The sequence below is a fragment of the Spinacia oleracea genome, chromosome 4, assembly GCF_020520425.1.
Source record: "Spinacia oleracea cultivar Varoflay chromosome 4, BTI_SOV_V1, whole genome shotgun sequence".
Classification (NCBI taxonomy): domain Eukaryota; kingdom Viridiplantae; phylum Streptophyta; class Magnoliopsida; order Caryophyllales; family Amaranthaceae; genus Spinacia; species Spinacia oleracea.
This window is the reverse complement of record NC_079490.1, coordinates 180,967,955-180,983,934: the sequence shown is the minus strand read 5'-3', so window position 1 is coordinate 180,983,934 and position 15,980 is coordinate 180,967,955. Positions and strand designations below refer to the sequence as shown.

Sequence of the window (15,980 nt, the reverse complement as noted above, 5' to 3'; positions counted from 1 at the left end):
TATTGGTAATAACTAATAGATTAAGTAATTATGATAGAAAATTTTAGGTTACTGCAATATTAACAATAATTAGATTTCATTTTCAACCAATGGATTAAAAAGAAGAAGACAAAATAATTTTAGTTGCAAATAAGTAGCCCAATATTAGGCTTGTTAAATAGAGAAGGAAAAAATAACCATTATTGTAGATTTTCCGTAAAAAAATATTAAACATATTAGTTTTTTCATTTTATTGAATCATAAATATTAAATGTAAAAAAGTTACTACTTAATTGTATTTTTACCCAAAGTTACTATCTACTTTAAAAAAGTTACTCCTCAATTTTCAACAAGAGCCAACTCTTGGAGGGCTCTTGGGCAAGAGCTATCTTGAAGTAGCTCTCCATGAAGAGTTACTCAAGAGCCCCTCAATAACCACTCAAGAGCCCCAATGTTGGCCAAGAGCTAGTTCTTGTTGGAGAGCTATTTGAATAGCTACTTGGAGAGCCACTCCAAGAGCCCCAATGTACATGCTGTTATGTGTACTCTTATAAACAAATAAAAATCATACGGAGTAGAAATAAATTTGGAACCCATTGGTAAATTTCTAGATCCGACCTAGGTACTTCTATTTATGATGGCACTGCCGCTCTAGCAAGTTCTGTTCGTTGCTAATTGGCCTAATTGCTATGGTTCATTGCCGCTAAATTCCCGTCAAATGGAGTCTCACTGCTTCCTCACACTACTTGTCTTCCTCTTCCTGCTAATTCCGGTAATTTTGACCCATTTCTTCCATAAGCTTCCGTTTATTTTACTTGATTTTCAGTCTGAATGTCGCCGTTTTTCTGTGTTTTTACTTATTATATAGTAGTTGTAGTAGTTAAACATTGTAATTTTGTCTGGGTTTTGCCACTTCAGTAGTTTACTGATTTGTTTTCCCTGGGTTTTAGCATAACTTTTTGTGGGATTTGTTTTTCTATGTTTGCTAATTTACTGCATTTTTTATTGCTTCCAAGCACGGCCTTTTGGGTAATTTCTTTTAATTTTAGAATTTTAAGGGATTCGAGAAATGATCAATTTAGTTTATGAACTAGAAGGAACAAAGTAGAGTTGCTGGCTTGCTGCAGTGTTGCAACTTGCATGCCCTTGAATCTAAGCAATTTTTTTTCATTTGCTAGCTATAATGGTGATATAGTTTGGTCTGTTACAATATGTACCCAGATGATATAAAAATAATAGCAATGGCCCGTCGTAGGGCTCGTCAATGGTGGGTTTTCTGAGAAGAGGTCTAGGTGTGTGCAAGGTTTGCACTTAAGATGTTCCCACTTCCGAATTCCGAAATATTAATGGTGCCTAACTTTGTTGGAAGAATTCATTTCAGGATCTTGTTGTCCGTTTTTAGAACAGAATCGTGAGTGGTTTAAAATGCACGAGGGGGATTGGTATCAGACGAAATGGAGGGGAAAAAATGAAGTGTAATCTAAATTTCTAATACAAAGTACTTGTTTTTGTTATTGTTACTTGTAAGTTACTATTGTTTAGCCATTTGGTTTTTTTCATCTAACTTAGTTTTTATTGTTTCTGTCAAGTTCATTGAACAATCTATTGTGTTCTGTTTTTGTTTATTCTAATCTTTTTGGCCTGAATGATAGTTTATTTTATTTCGTGAGTAACTAGGGATTCGGGCCATTAGTTTTATCTTTCTATGCATCCTACCTTGTGTTTTGATTGGTTACGTTTTATGATTCACTATTAACATGTTTTGAAATTGGGTACTTTGCCTGCTGTTCTTCTGAACTCCCCCCGCCCAAAAACAAAAAAAAAAAAAAGTCCCCCCCTGCCGTTTTCCGAATCCTGTAAACATTGTGGTCCAAGGACATCTTTTACAGTATACTCTAGGTCTTGAACTTGCCTTGTACCCGTTCTCTCTTGTCTATTTACCGCTTGATTGGAAGTCACTCTATGAAGAACCTCATAAGCCTTCTCAGTCTGTTACGCTTAAGCTGGGGCCCCCTGGCTTTCATCTAATTCAAAATTAACCCACCAAAAATACTAGTTATGTTGACAAATATTGCAAACGTAAATGTGTTTTTGGTGCAGATTTTGGTGCCTGAATTGCAGACATGTCTTCAACACCCTTCTATCCAAGGACTTATTTCTGCATTATTGCGTTCCTTGTTTCATTTTCTGTCTATAAACCATTCTATATATATAGAAGCAATGTGCATGACATTCAAATTAATATAACTTACCAACTTAATCTCTTGTAATTGTAGGGAGCGGTGAGAACCAAGGTCATGACACCTTCACTTTGGTAGTTCCGATTTATGTTGTTACCAATGCATCTCAACTTCCTAAGGAACTTTTGAACCCGTCCCGTGAAAGGCAGTTGGTTATTGGATTTGATTCAGAAGGTGTAAATCTTTCACGTTATGGAGCTCTTTGCATTATACAGGTTCTATTTGTCACTCTTTTTCCAACTTTCAAAAAGTATACCGCAATGCAAGTCACATTATCATGTTCTCTGGAGAAATCTTTTTTCTTTTCAATGGTGATTTCTGCATTTTTTTTATTTGCGAAACAAGAATATTTTATTATCTGAATTTCAAAAACCAGCTTAAACAGACATCAAATCTTTTACAGGAGTGAAATAGATATTGTATATGTTGCAAACAGGCTAATCTTAGTGGACATTGCCAACATTTTCTAGAACCATATTACTCCAAAATTATTTATTGTGGAAGTTCCCGGCCGGTAGCTGCTCAACTGTTTCCAATTGCTTTGGATAATACTGATAGGTTATGATACATATGACAATTCATAAATCATGCGGAAAAACCATTTAGCCAGGAATACATATTATTTACACATAATCATATAGCATAGTTTAGATGCATACTCTTTGTTGCGTGCCTTCCCTAGCTGCGCCCGAACCGAACAAGAACAAGTCTTTAGGACTCCAAGTGTCGTCCCTCCGTAGATAGTCCACAGCACGTCCGGATCCGCCTTAAGATTGACCAACTAGAATCGCCCTTAAGGTACTAAAGATTTTCGGCACTTTTAGTCAAGGAATGTGTCTGAATTTTCTCTCAAAAACTCACTTTGAATACTTGAATAATCTCTGAAAATATGTGACCCTAGGCACCTATTTATAGAGTTATGGAAAGGGTTTTGGAATCCTATTAGGATACTAATTTATTTAATTATAACCCTACTAGGACTCTAATTAAATAATCATTATCTAATAGTTTTAGGATTTAATCATACTTCGAATCCCGATTGCTTCAGGATTCCCACACAAGCATTGCATGAGCACCGTACACCCGCGCAAGCCTTGCGGCCCACGCTAGGCGCACAGCGCTCGGCCCACTGCTGTGCTCTCGCGCGCGCGCCCAAGGCCTTGGCTGGGCCTGGCCTTGCGCTGGGCCTGGTCGAGGCTTGGCGTGCGATGGTGCGCGTTGGCTCGCTGGGCGACGGCCTGGCTTCGTGCTGGGCCTTCGTCTAGCGGGCCTCGTCCGATGCTAATTCGTACGATACGCTTCCGATTAAATTCCCGATTCCGGAATTCATTTCCGATACGAACAATATTTAATATTTCCGATTCCGGAATCAATTTCCGTTTCGAACAAATATTTAATATTTCCGTTTCCGGAATTATTTTCCGATTCCGATAATATTTTCGATTCTGACAATATTTCCGTTTCCGGCAATATTTCCGATTCTGGCAATATTTCCATTTCCGATAATATTTTCCGATACGTACCATGTTTCCGTTTCCGGCAACATCTACGACTTGGATAATATTTATATTTCCGATACGATCCATATTTCCGTTTCCGGCAATATCATCGTTTCCGGAGTATTCATTTCTTGCCTGTGACGATCTCAGCTCCCACTGAAACCAAGATCCGTCGATTCCGAATATCCATAGATGGAGTATTTAATGCCATTAAATACTTGATCCGTTTACGTACTATTTGTGTGACCCTACGGGTTCAGTCAAGAGTAAGCTGTGGATTAATATCATTAATTCCACTTGAACTGAAGCGGCCTCTAGCTAGGCATTCAGCTCACTTGATCTCACTGGATTATTAACTTGTTAATTAATACTGAACCGCATATATTAGACTTATCATTGAATGCATATTTGGACCAAGGGCATTATTTCCTTCAGTCTCCCACTTGTCCTTAGGGACAAGTGTGCATTTCCTAATTCCTTTGTCGCTCGATGCTTGCTCTTGAACATAAGGTAAGAGTTGTCATCCTTATTATGTCCAGAGGTGTTCCTCGGTTTCAGAGTTCAACTGATCATATAAACAGATAATCATAGCCTATGATTCATCCGAGCACGGCCATGCATTTCACAGTTTCTAGCTCTCCGAGTGGCCTTGTACAACTTTTAAGCATCTCATCCCGATTTATGGGAGGACAATCCCAATCTTGCGATCTTGAGATTAGACTTCGTTTGATAGGTGATTACCTGAGCGTTGCCTTTATAGCCTCCTTTTACGGTGCGACGGTTGGTCAACGTCAAAGTAACCAGTTCTCAAACAAGTAATCTCAAATCACTCAGGTATTGAGGATTTAGTGTCTAATAATTTTAATGAAATTTACTTATGACAGATTTTCATCTCTTACAGTAAAGTTTCATAGGTCTTGTCCGATACTAGTGTTCCCAAAGTAAGTATCTATGCAAATGATTATGACATTGCCATGTCCACATAGTTCAAGAAACAGAACTACTAGTCATCTTGCATTCTAATCGTCTAACGTTTTCTATGCGTCCAATTTTATAGAAAACTCCGACTAGGGACCATTTTCAACCTTTGACATTCAAGTTCACTTGATAGACATTTCTTAGTCACAGGACTGGTCCTGACAGTCTATCTTGAATATATCGTCAAATTGAAGGGACTCATCATTTAATAAACCACAAATTAAATGGAAAAATGAATTCTTTTCATTTATTGTGAATGATTAACCAATAATGTTTTACAAAGGTTTAAACTCTAAAACTTCAAAACATTAAACAGAGACATCAAAGCCATTCTCCAATATGCTTGATTCCCATAGCTGCAGTGTGCGAGTTGTGCTTCGCCTGCGGCAGAGGTTTAGTCAATGGATTTGATATGTTGTCATCAGTTCCAATTTTGCTTATCTCGACTTCTTTTCTTTCAACGAACTCTCGTAGAAGGTGAAATCTACGAAGTACATGCTTGACTCTCTGGTGGTGTCTAGGCTCCTTTGCCTGTGCAATAGCTCCGTTATTGTCACAATACAGGGCTATTGGTCCTTTAATGCAGGGGACTACACCAAGTTCACCTATGAACTTCCTTAGCCATATAGCTTCCTTTGCTGCTTCATGTGCAGCAATGTACTCCGCTTCAGTTGTAGAATCCGCAATGGTGCTTTGCTTAGCACTTTTCCAGCTTACTGCTCCTCCGTTGAGGCAAAAGACAAACCCAGACTGTGATCTGAAATCATCTTTGTCGGTTTGGAAACTTGCGTCCGTATAGCCTTTAACAATTAATTCATCATCTCCACCATAGACCAGGAAGTCATCTTTATGCCTTTTCAGGTACTTCAGAATATTCTTGGCAGCAGTCCAATGCGCCTCTCCTGGGTCTGACTGGTATCTGCTCGTAGCACTGAGTGCGTACGCAACATCCGGGCGTGTACATATCATAGCATACATTATTGAACCAATCAATGATGCATATGGAATCCCATTCATTCGTCTACGCTCATCAAGTGTTTTTGGGCACTGAGTCTTGCTTAGAGTCATTCCATGAGACATGGGTAGGTAGCCTCGCTTGGAGTCCGCCATCTTGAACTTATCAAGCACCTTATTGATATAAGTGCTTTGACTAAGTCCAATCATCTTTTTAGATCTATCTTTGTAAATCTTGATGCCCAATATGTAATGTGCTTCTCCTAGATCTTTCATCGAAAAACATTTTCCAAGCCAAATCTTGACAGAGTTCAACATAGGAATGTCATTTCCGATAAGTAATATGTCGTCGACATATAATACTAGGAAAGCAATTTTGCTCCCACTGACCTTCTTGTATACACAAGATTCGTCTGCGTTCTTGATGAAACCAAAGTCACTGACTGATTCATCAAAACGTATATTCCAGCTCCTGGATGCCTGCTTCAATCCGTAGATTGACTTCTTTAGCTTGCATACCTTTTTAGCATTCTTTGGATCCTCAAAACCTTCAGGCTGTGTCATAAACACAGTTTCTGTTAAAACGCCGTTTAAGAAAGCAGTTTTGACATCCATCTGCCATATTTCGTAATCGTAATATGCAGCGATTGCTAACATTATCCGAATAGAATTTAGCATTGCAACTGGTGAAAAGGTTTCATCGTAATCCACACCGTGGACTTGCCTGTAACCTTTTGCAACCAATCTAGCTTTGAAAACTTCAAGTTTCCCATCCTTGTCCTTTTTCAGTTTGAAAACCCATTTGCTTCCAATGGCTTGGTAGCCATCTGGCAAATCGACCAAATCCCATACTTGGTTTTCAGACATGGAGTCTAATTCAGATTGCATGGCTTCTTGCCATTGCTTGGAGCTAGGGCTCGTCATAGCATGTTTGTAAGTCGCAGGTTCATCACTTTCAAGTAATAGAACGTCATAGCTCTCGTTCGTCAAAATACCTAAGTACCTTTCCGGTTGAGATCTATATCTTTGCGATCTACGCGGGGTAACATCTCTAGATTGACCATGATTCTCACCAGATTCTTCTAAAGATCTCTGAGTTTCATCCTGAATGTCATCTTGAGCATTCTCTAGAGTTTGTTGTTCGACTCGAATTTCTTCGAGGTCTACTTTTCTCCCACTTGTCATTTTGGAAATGTGATCTTTCTCCAAAAAGACACCATCTCGAGCAACAAACACTTTGTTCTCAGATGTAATGTAGAAGTAATACCCCTTTGTTTCCTTTGGATAGCCCACAAGGATACATTTGTCAGATTTTGGATGAAGTTTGTCTGAAATTAATCGTTTGACGTATACTTCACATCCCCAAATCTTAAGAAAAGACACATTTGGAGGCTTTCCAAACCATAATTCGTATGGAGTCTTTTCGACAGCTTTAGACGGAGCTCTATTTATAGTGAGTGCAGCTGTATTTAGTGCATGTCCCCAAAATTCTAATGGAAGTTTGGCCTGACCCATCATTGACCTGACCATGTCTAGCAAGGTTCTGTTTCTCCGTTCCGACACACCGTTCCATTGTGGTGTTCCTGGAGGAGTCAATTCTGATAGAATTCCACATTCTTTCAGATGGTCATCAAATTCATAGCTCAGATATTCACCGCCTCTATCAGACCGCAGTGCCTTAATCTTCTTGCCTAATTGATTCTCTACTTCACTCTGAAATTCCTTGAATTTGTCAAAGGATTCAGACTTATGCTTCATTAGGTAGACATAACCATACCTACTGAAGTCATCAGTGAAAGTGATAAAGTAGCTGAAACCACCTCTAGCATTTGTACTCATTGGTCCACATACATCTGTATGGATTAAACCCAATAGTTCATTTGCTCTTTCTCCAACTTTAGAGAAAGGTTGCTTTGTCATTTTGCCAAGTAAACATGATTCGCATTTACCATAATCCTCTAAGTCAAATGGTTCTAGAATTCCTTCCTTTTGAAGTCTTTCTAAGCGTTTCAAGTTTATATGTCCTAATCGACAATGCCACAGATAGGTGAGATCTGAATCATCCTTTTTGGCCTTTTTGGTATTTATGTTATATACTTGTTTGTCGTGATCTAATAAATAAAGTCCATTGACTAATCTAGCAGATCCATAAAACATCTCTTTAAAATAAAACGAACAACTATTGTCTTTTATTAAAAAGGAAAATCCCTTAGCATCTAAGCAAGAAACTGAAATGATGTTTTTAGTAAGACTTGGAACATGGAAACATTCTTCCAGTTCCAAAACTAGCCCGGAGGGCAACGACAAATAGTAAGTTCCTACAGCTAATGCAGCAATCCGTGCTCCATTTCCCACTCGTAGGTCGCTTCACCCTTGCTTAACTTTCTACTTCTTCTTAGTCCCTGTGGATTGGAACATAAGTGTGAGCCACAACCTGTATCTAATACCCAAGAAGTTGAATTAGCAAGTATACAGTCTATAACGAAAATACCTGAAGATGGAACGACTGTTCCGTTCTTCTGATCTTCCTTTAGCTTCAAGCAATCTCTCTTCCAATGCCCCTTCTTCTTGCAGTAGAAGCATTCGGATTCAGAATTGGGTTGACTGACCTTCCTCTTTACAGATTTGGCGCCAGTTTGCTTAGTTGGGCTGGCCTTGTTGCCACCTTTCTTAGCGTTCCTCTTCTTTCCAGATTTCTTGAACTTGCCCCCACGCACCATAAGCACATCCTGCTTATCACTTTTGAGCGTCTTTTCAGCGGTCTTCAGCATACCGTGAAGCTCAGTGAGCGTTTTGTCCAGACTATTCATACTGTAGTTCAGTTTGAACTGATCATACCCGCTATGAAGAGAATGGAGGATGGTGTCTATAGCCATTTCCTGAGAAAATTGCTGATCCAGCCGACTCATATTCTCAATGAGTCCAATCATTTTGAGAACATGTGGACTTACGGGCTCGCCTTTCTTAAGCTTGGTCTCAAGAATTTGCCTATGAGTCTCGAATCTTTCGACTCGAGCCAGATCTTGGAACATGTTCTTCAACTCACTGATGATTGTGAAAGCATCTGAGTTGATGAACGTTTTCTGCAGATCCGCACTCATGGTGGCGAGCATTAGACATTTCACATCCTTGTTGGCATCAATCCAACGATTGAGGGCTGCCTGAGTGACCCCGTCGCCTGCGGCTTCGGGCATCGCCTCATCTAGGACATACTCCTTTTCTTCCTAAATAAGAACTATTTGCAAGTTACTTTGCCAGTCAAGGAAGTTTTTCCCGTTCAACTTCTCCTTTTCGAGAATTGATCGAATGTTGAATGAATTGTTGTTTGCCATATTAAAAACTACAATTTGAAAAGAATAAACAAATAAATAACCATTCACAGTTTCTCTTAATAAACTTAAATTCTAGCATACATGCATAATTCAATGTTTATTAAGCATTTTATTCAAGTTATGTGTTCCGGCAGGTGTGAATAAAATGATTCCAAGATCCTAAAATCATTGAAGAACTAAGCACAGTTTGTCGACTTAATCCTAAAACATCTTAGGTAAGCAAAAGCCTTTTGCTAATAGTCTAGAAACTATTCTTGGTTGATAGGTACGTCTAAGAACTTATTAGGTAAACCTATCGATTTTGCCACGACATAAAAGGACTCCTTACTTATATCGTTGAGTTTCACCAAAACTAACATGTACTCACAATTATTTGTGTACCTTGCCCCTTTAGGACCAATAAGTAACACCTCGCTGAGCGAAAACTATTACTACATTGATGTAAAGGATATCCAAGCAAGTGTATATTTTGGCATGGCACCTTTTAACTCAATTTTTAAGTTTGGAACTTAAGGCTCTTACTATGTTGGTTAGATTTTAAGTGAACTAAAATCCTTAATCATTCAACATAATCAAGCCACAATCTTATGCATAATTAAGACATATTTAAAGCAATAAATAACTTAAAGCATGCACAAGATAAATGTGATCTAGTATGGCCCGACTTCATCTTGAAGCTTTAACTTCAAAGTCCGTCTTGAAAATCTCCGTGGAAGGCACCATTTTCTTCAAATAGGATAAGCTATAATTAAAACTAATTACAACTATTTGATGGTACGCAGACCATATTTGAATTGAAAAACGACTTTGGTACTTTAGACCAATTACATTCAAATTAATGGTACGCAGACCATATTTTCTATCCTATTTGGGCCATACTAGTCACTTCATAACCTGCAAAACAGTACATATACAATATATACCATTCACCCATTCATTATCATGAATGACCCACATAGCTGGTTAGTATAACACATTATGCATCACGTAAACATTTGCAGCAATTAATCAAGGGCACCAATAATCTACCAATTATTCAGTCCTTATTAATTCTAATCAAGTTGTTTTAACCTTAAGGATTTGTAGACCTAATCAAGAGTTTATGACTAAAAAGGGCTCCCACTTAAACCAATAAATTCATATGCTTTACTAATTTTAAACATAAAAATGTATTTCTAGTCTAACCGGAAACATACAAATTTAATTAAAATTTAAAGCTCATATAAATTTATAATTGAATCCAAAAATTTTAATTTAATTTCAGTCGTATTTAAATTAATTCATGATTTTAATTTTAGTAAAATAATTAGAATAAATAAAATTTATTATAATTACAATATTCAAAATTAAAATCCAAGAAAATAATTTAAATTATTAATTTTAAAATTGATTAAAATTACGTGACCTGAAAATTTCAAATTAAACATTCAAAACGATCTAATCGCATCGCAAACACCCTACGCATCGCACGCCCATGGGCCACACGCACACAGCCATCGCTGGCCATGTGCGCGCAGCCCATGCGCTCGTCGCATAGCTGCTGCTTCTACCCTTCGCAAGCCATCGCACAAGATGGTGCTCGCTGCGCGCGCGCCAGCGCTCGATGCACGCGAGCCATCGCTCGCTGTGCGCGCTCGCCAGCGCTCGCTGCGCGCGCTCCAGCGCTCGATGTACGCGAGCCATCGCTCGCTGTGCGCGCTCGCCAGCGCTCGCTGTGCGCGCTCGCCAGCGCTCGATGTGCGCGAGCCATCGCTCGCTGCGCGAGGCATCGACGCTGGGCGCAGCACTCGTGGCACGCGAGCTTGCGCTTGCTGCGCGCGAGGCTGCGCGCGCTTGCGCGAGGCAGTGCGCGTTGTGGCGCAGCTCGCTTGCTGCCCACACGCGACTGCCGTGCCTTGCCTTCGCCCATGCCCATTCGTCCATAGCTCATAGCCCACGACACAAGGCAGGGCTGCTGCCTTGTGCTCGTGCACCATGCCCTTGCTCATTGCATACGTGCCGCATGGGCGACGAGCTCCCTTGCTCGTCGTCGCATGCCCGCACTATACAACACCCCTTAAGGGTAACACGAAGCGTCCATTGCTTTGTGCGTGCAAGTTTTATGAACGAATTGCATAAAATTTAAAAATTTATATGACAAATTAATAAATAATATTAATTTCATAATTTTAGGGCAAAAAATCGAAAATTTATTATTCAATTGATTCCGATTATCATGGATTCAAGCCTAGGTCATAAAAATTTAAAATTTATCATAAATTTACAATTTTTATGGTGGTTTTTAATCATAGGTTTCTAATTAAATTATAATTAATTATGAAAATCAAATTAATTCTAAATTATTCTAATTTTCAACAAATTAATCATAATTACAAATTAGATTGCATAATTAACAAGGCTAGGCATTCAAACTTGTTAAACATATACAGTAGGTCAATCAAAAATTCAAGATTTATCAACAAGAATCGCAAATATTTAATTTAACATCTTAAATTTACGAAATTTTGCATTCGAAAAACTAAAACTTTCGAAAAGTCATAGTTAGGCTTCGAATTTGAGAATTCTGGGTTCGGCAGAAAAAGACTATTTTTGTCAAAATTTTAGAATGCCTTTTACATGCGGAATTGACACAAAAATCACTCGATTTGGATGAGTAACGAAGAAACTGCCGAAAAACTGCGTACGTATAATTAAATAAACGCAATTTGCAATTAATTAACAATTACGAAAATTAATCACCCCTTTTAATTCTTGCAAATTTGTAATATTTAACCATGTTCATGCAATTTAGATTATGAAAATAATAAGAGGCTCGTGATACCACTGTTAGGTTATGATACATATGACAATTCATAAATCATGCGGAAAAACCATTTAGCCAGGAATACATATTATTTACACATAATCATATAGCATAGTTTAGATGCATACTCTTTGTTGCGTGCCTTCCCTAGCTGCGCCCGAACCGAACAAGAACAAGTCTTTAGGACTCCAAGTGTCGTCCCTCCGTAGATAGTCCACAGCACGTCCGGATCCGCCTTAAGATTGACCAACTAGAATCGCCCTTAAGGTACTAAAGATTTTCGGCACTTTTAGTCAAGGAATGTGTCTGAATTTTCTCTCAAAAACTCACTTTGAATACTTGAATAATCTCTGAAAATATGTGACCCTAGGCACCTATTTATAGAGTTATGGAAAGGGTTTTGGAATCCTATTAGGATACTAATTTATTTAATTATAACCCTACTAGGACTCTAATTAAATAATCATTATCTAATAGTTTTAGGATTTAATCATACTTCGAATCCCGATTGCTTCAGGATTCCCACACAAGCATTGCATGAGCACCGTACACCCGCGCAAGCCTTGCGGCCCACGCTAGGCGCACAGCGCTCGGCCCACTGCTGTGCTCTCGCGCGCGCGCCCAAGGCCTTGGCTGGGCCTGGCCTTGCGCTGGGCCTGGTCGAGGCTTGGCGTGCGATGGTGCGCGTTGGCTCGCTGGGCGACGGCCTGGCTTCGTGCTGGGCCTTCGTCTAGCGGGCCTCGTCCGATGCTAATTCGTACGATACGCTTCCGATTAAATTCCCGATTCCGGAATTCATTTCCGATACGAACAATATTTAATATTTCCGATTCCGGAATCAATTTCCGTTTTGAACAAATATTTAATATTTCCGTTTCCGGAATTATTTTTCGATTCCGATAATATTTCCGATTCTTACAATATTTCCGTTTCCGACAATATTTCCGATTCTGGCAATATTTCCATTTCCGATAATATTTTCCGATACGTACCATGTTTCCGTTTCCGGCAACATCTACGACTTGGATAATATTTATATTTCCGATACGATCCATATTTCCGTTTCCAACAATATCATCGTTTCCGGAGTAGTCATTTCTTGCCTGTGACGATCTCAGCTCCCACTGAAACCAAGATCCGTCGATTCCGAATATCCATAGATGGAGTATTTAATGCCATTAAATACTTGATCCGTTTACGTACTATTTGTGTGACCCTACGGGTTCAGTCAAGAATAAGCTGTGGATTAATATCATTAATTCCACTTGAACTGAAGCGGCCTCTAGCTAGGCATTCAGCTCACTTGATCTCACTGAATTATTAACTTGTTAATTAATACTGAACCGCATATATTAGACTTATCATTGAATATATACTTGGACCAAGGGCATTATTTCCTTCAAATACTCTTAAAGCAAAGGAGTGTTCACTGGTTAGAGATTTCAGTAAATGAATTATAGTCTTTTGAAGGTCCTTGCGGGGATTTGTTTATTTGCGGGGAGGGGTGTATGTTCCAAATAGTAACTTCACTAGTACTCCCTCCGCCCTGAAAAGATTGCCCCAAATGCTTTTGTACCTTTTTAAGAGTTGGGTAAACTCAAAAGCAAGTGGGTATGTTAGGAATAGTACGAGACACCAATCTAGACAAAGCACACACAATATAAATTCCCAACTTGTATTATTAATCATAACCGTTATTAACAATACAATCAATCAACATCACAGGTGTTTCCCTAAACTATTCTCAAGCTCAGGATCTCAAGCATGTTAATCATAATGGTATAAAAATCCCTATTTGTATACCCCAACTTCCTAACCCTAGTCCTAGTATTAGGAAACACAATATTACTAGAATATTATGATTTAGGAGAAACCAATATACTAAAAATCTATCCCTAAAATACAACTCCTACATAAGGAATACAATATTATAATATATCTCCTAAATAAATATCTAGTAATATACCATAACCGGAACCCGGCTATAAGGGGGCCATGAATAATTGGGCTCTAGGGGATACATGCCTTGGGGAGGCTCTCCTCTAGGACCGTCCCAACCCCCGGTGTAATTCTTGCCACCCACCGGTGTAACCCACGGGCCAATCACTAGGCCGCTCATCCGGCATCGCCGTGGGGTACATAGGGCACCAAAATAGTCACTCCCCCCCACCATTTGGGTATAATCATAAGGAGGGAACGTAAGGGGAGTGACATTAGGTTGGAGGGTCCCGTTCAATAAGGAAAGGTGGGGGTATGCTCCTCATTCCAACTAGGGACGGACCCTTGTTGTGGTGGATGGTAAGGATAATTGACATAAGGCTCAAAATCCCCTTTGTCCACGTGGAAGTCATACACCCGCCTATCGTAAAAGGACGGATCATAGGAATCATGAGAAGCCACCTCACGGCTCCCTTGAGAGGCAAGAGAAGCTACGGCACTATCTATTAGCTTGCTCGGTTTGCCCTTGCAAGAGAGTCGAAAGAGTGGCTTGCAAGCTATTGAAATCAAACAAAGGAGAGGAAGAAGACGTACCACCCTCTTGGAGGGGAATAGGAGCCGGCGGAGTATCAATGGGAAGGGTATGGCGGCCTTTCCGCTTAAGAGCCGGCTTGGCACGAACGGAATCCGGGAAGTGCACCTTAGGCATGAGTCAAGCACGGTCATTGTTGGGGGTCACCTTGGTGATTAGGGAGAAGGCACCACTCCTCCTCACTAGGACCAACACACCAAATGAATTTTTCCTGGTTGTCGGTCCGGTGCACCCACTTGTATCCTTTGAGCTCGTCCACGGAGAGACTAGTATCCCCCACGGGAGGCAATGCCAACAAATCAACAATGCTTGCTCATAGTCTTTAATGAGCCCTTTCACGATCCTGGTGAGCATTCCCCCTAAGGAGGATGTCACCACTAAGGGGCCGCCTGTTTCTTGTGTCAACGATCCGGTGCATGAGCAAGGATCCAAAGTTAAGATAACCCTTCCTACCCCCATGATGGGCCAACCATAAAGCCCCCAACTCCAAACTTGAGAGAGCCCTCGCACTATGCTTTGAGAACACAAAAAATACAAGGAGGCGGGAGACATATCTCATTCCCGGGTGGATGTAAGAGGAGGCTTTGGAAGAGTTAGTTGCAAAGACCGGCAAACCTGTCAAACACTTCCACCACGTTTTCTCACTATAATCCGAGCAAGAAGTGTAGAGATCTGAATGGTGAGCTATGAAGCCTGGGTACGCCTGGGAGGTGCCGTTTCCCGTACCGGGTACGGGTACGCCCAGGATACGTACCCATGGCGCATCCAACCGGACGGGTACGCGGGTAATTTTTGGGTACGGTTTAGATAAATTCGGGGACAGCTTGGGTACGTATTTTAATTGGCCGCGACTTGAACCCTAATTCAGCACCAACTGGGCAAGCTTCTGTACAATGTAGAGTGTAACAATGGCTCCTCTTACTACTACTATACACTCGCACGGCGGTTCTGAATACCGCACCGTTCTCTTAGAGTTTTCGGCGAGGGCTTCCGAGTTCTCCATGGAAGTCGACATAGAGTCCACGAAAGTCGAGTTGAGGAAGAAGAGAAAGAAGGCGGAAGTGTGTACTGGAGTAAAGCAAATGAGAGAAAATGAGGAGAGAGAAAGAAGGGGGAACCTGGGAAGGGAGTACTGGAGTAGGGCAAATTGGTTAGCAGGTTAGCTGGACAGCTGTAGCCTATAGGACTCTTTTTTTATCAGTACTTGACAGCTGCCTGTAGGACTCTTTTAAATTTAAAATAAAAGTAAGACAGCTGTATAGTCTTTTATTTTTATTTTTTTGACTTAATCTCTGACCCACTATAGAATTAAAAAATGTGAGTCTTTATCTTCCATATTTACGTGATTGTGTTAATTATTATTAATATTATTTTCTTTATTAATTTCTATTGTTACGTCTAAACTTTCAATTAACACAGAAGCTACGCACGAGTAAATTTATTTATTTTTCGTTTTTTCCCGAATCCATGCCGTACCCGTTTTTTGCAATTTTAATTTTGCCGTTTTCCGTCCCCCTACCCGTCCCGGTACCCGTTCCCGTACCCGTTTCCGTGCAACCTAGATGGTGAGCATAAACATTCTCCTTGGGGAAACCAAAGATATCATTAATTTGGTCCTCCGTTAGGGTGTGGGTGTCTCTGAATATTTGAAATGTTAATTGGGGC

The 15,980-nt window shown here is 40.0% G+C and overlaps 1 long non-coding RNA gene across 1 annotated transcript; it reads left to right on the top strand.

The window, feature by feature from the left end:
* The first annotated feature begins 432 nt into the window (after positions 1 to 432).
* On the top strand, positions 433 to 1,580 carry LOC110781840 (uncharacterized). The gene is made up of 2 exons (XR_008932534.1): positions 433 to 751; positions 1,201 to 1,580. It is a non-coding gene; the product is annotated as an uncharacterized lncRNA (long non-coding RNA).
* Positions 1,581 to 15,980: the final 14,400 nt, after the last annotated feature.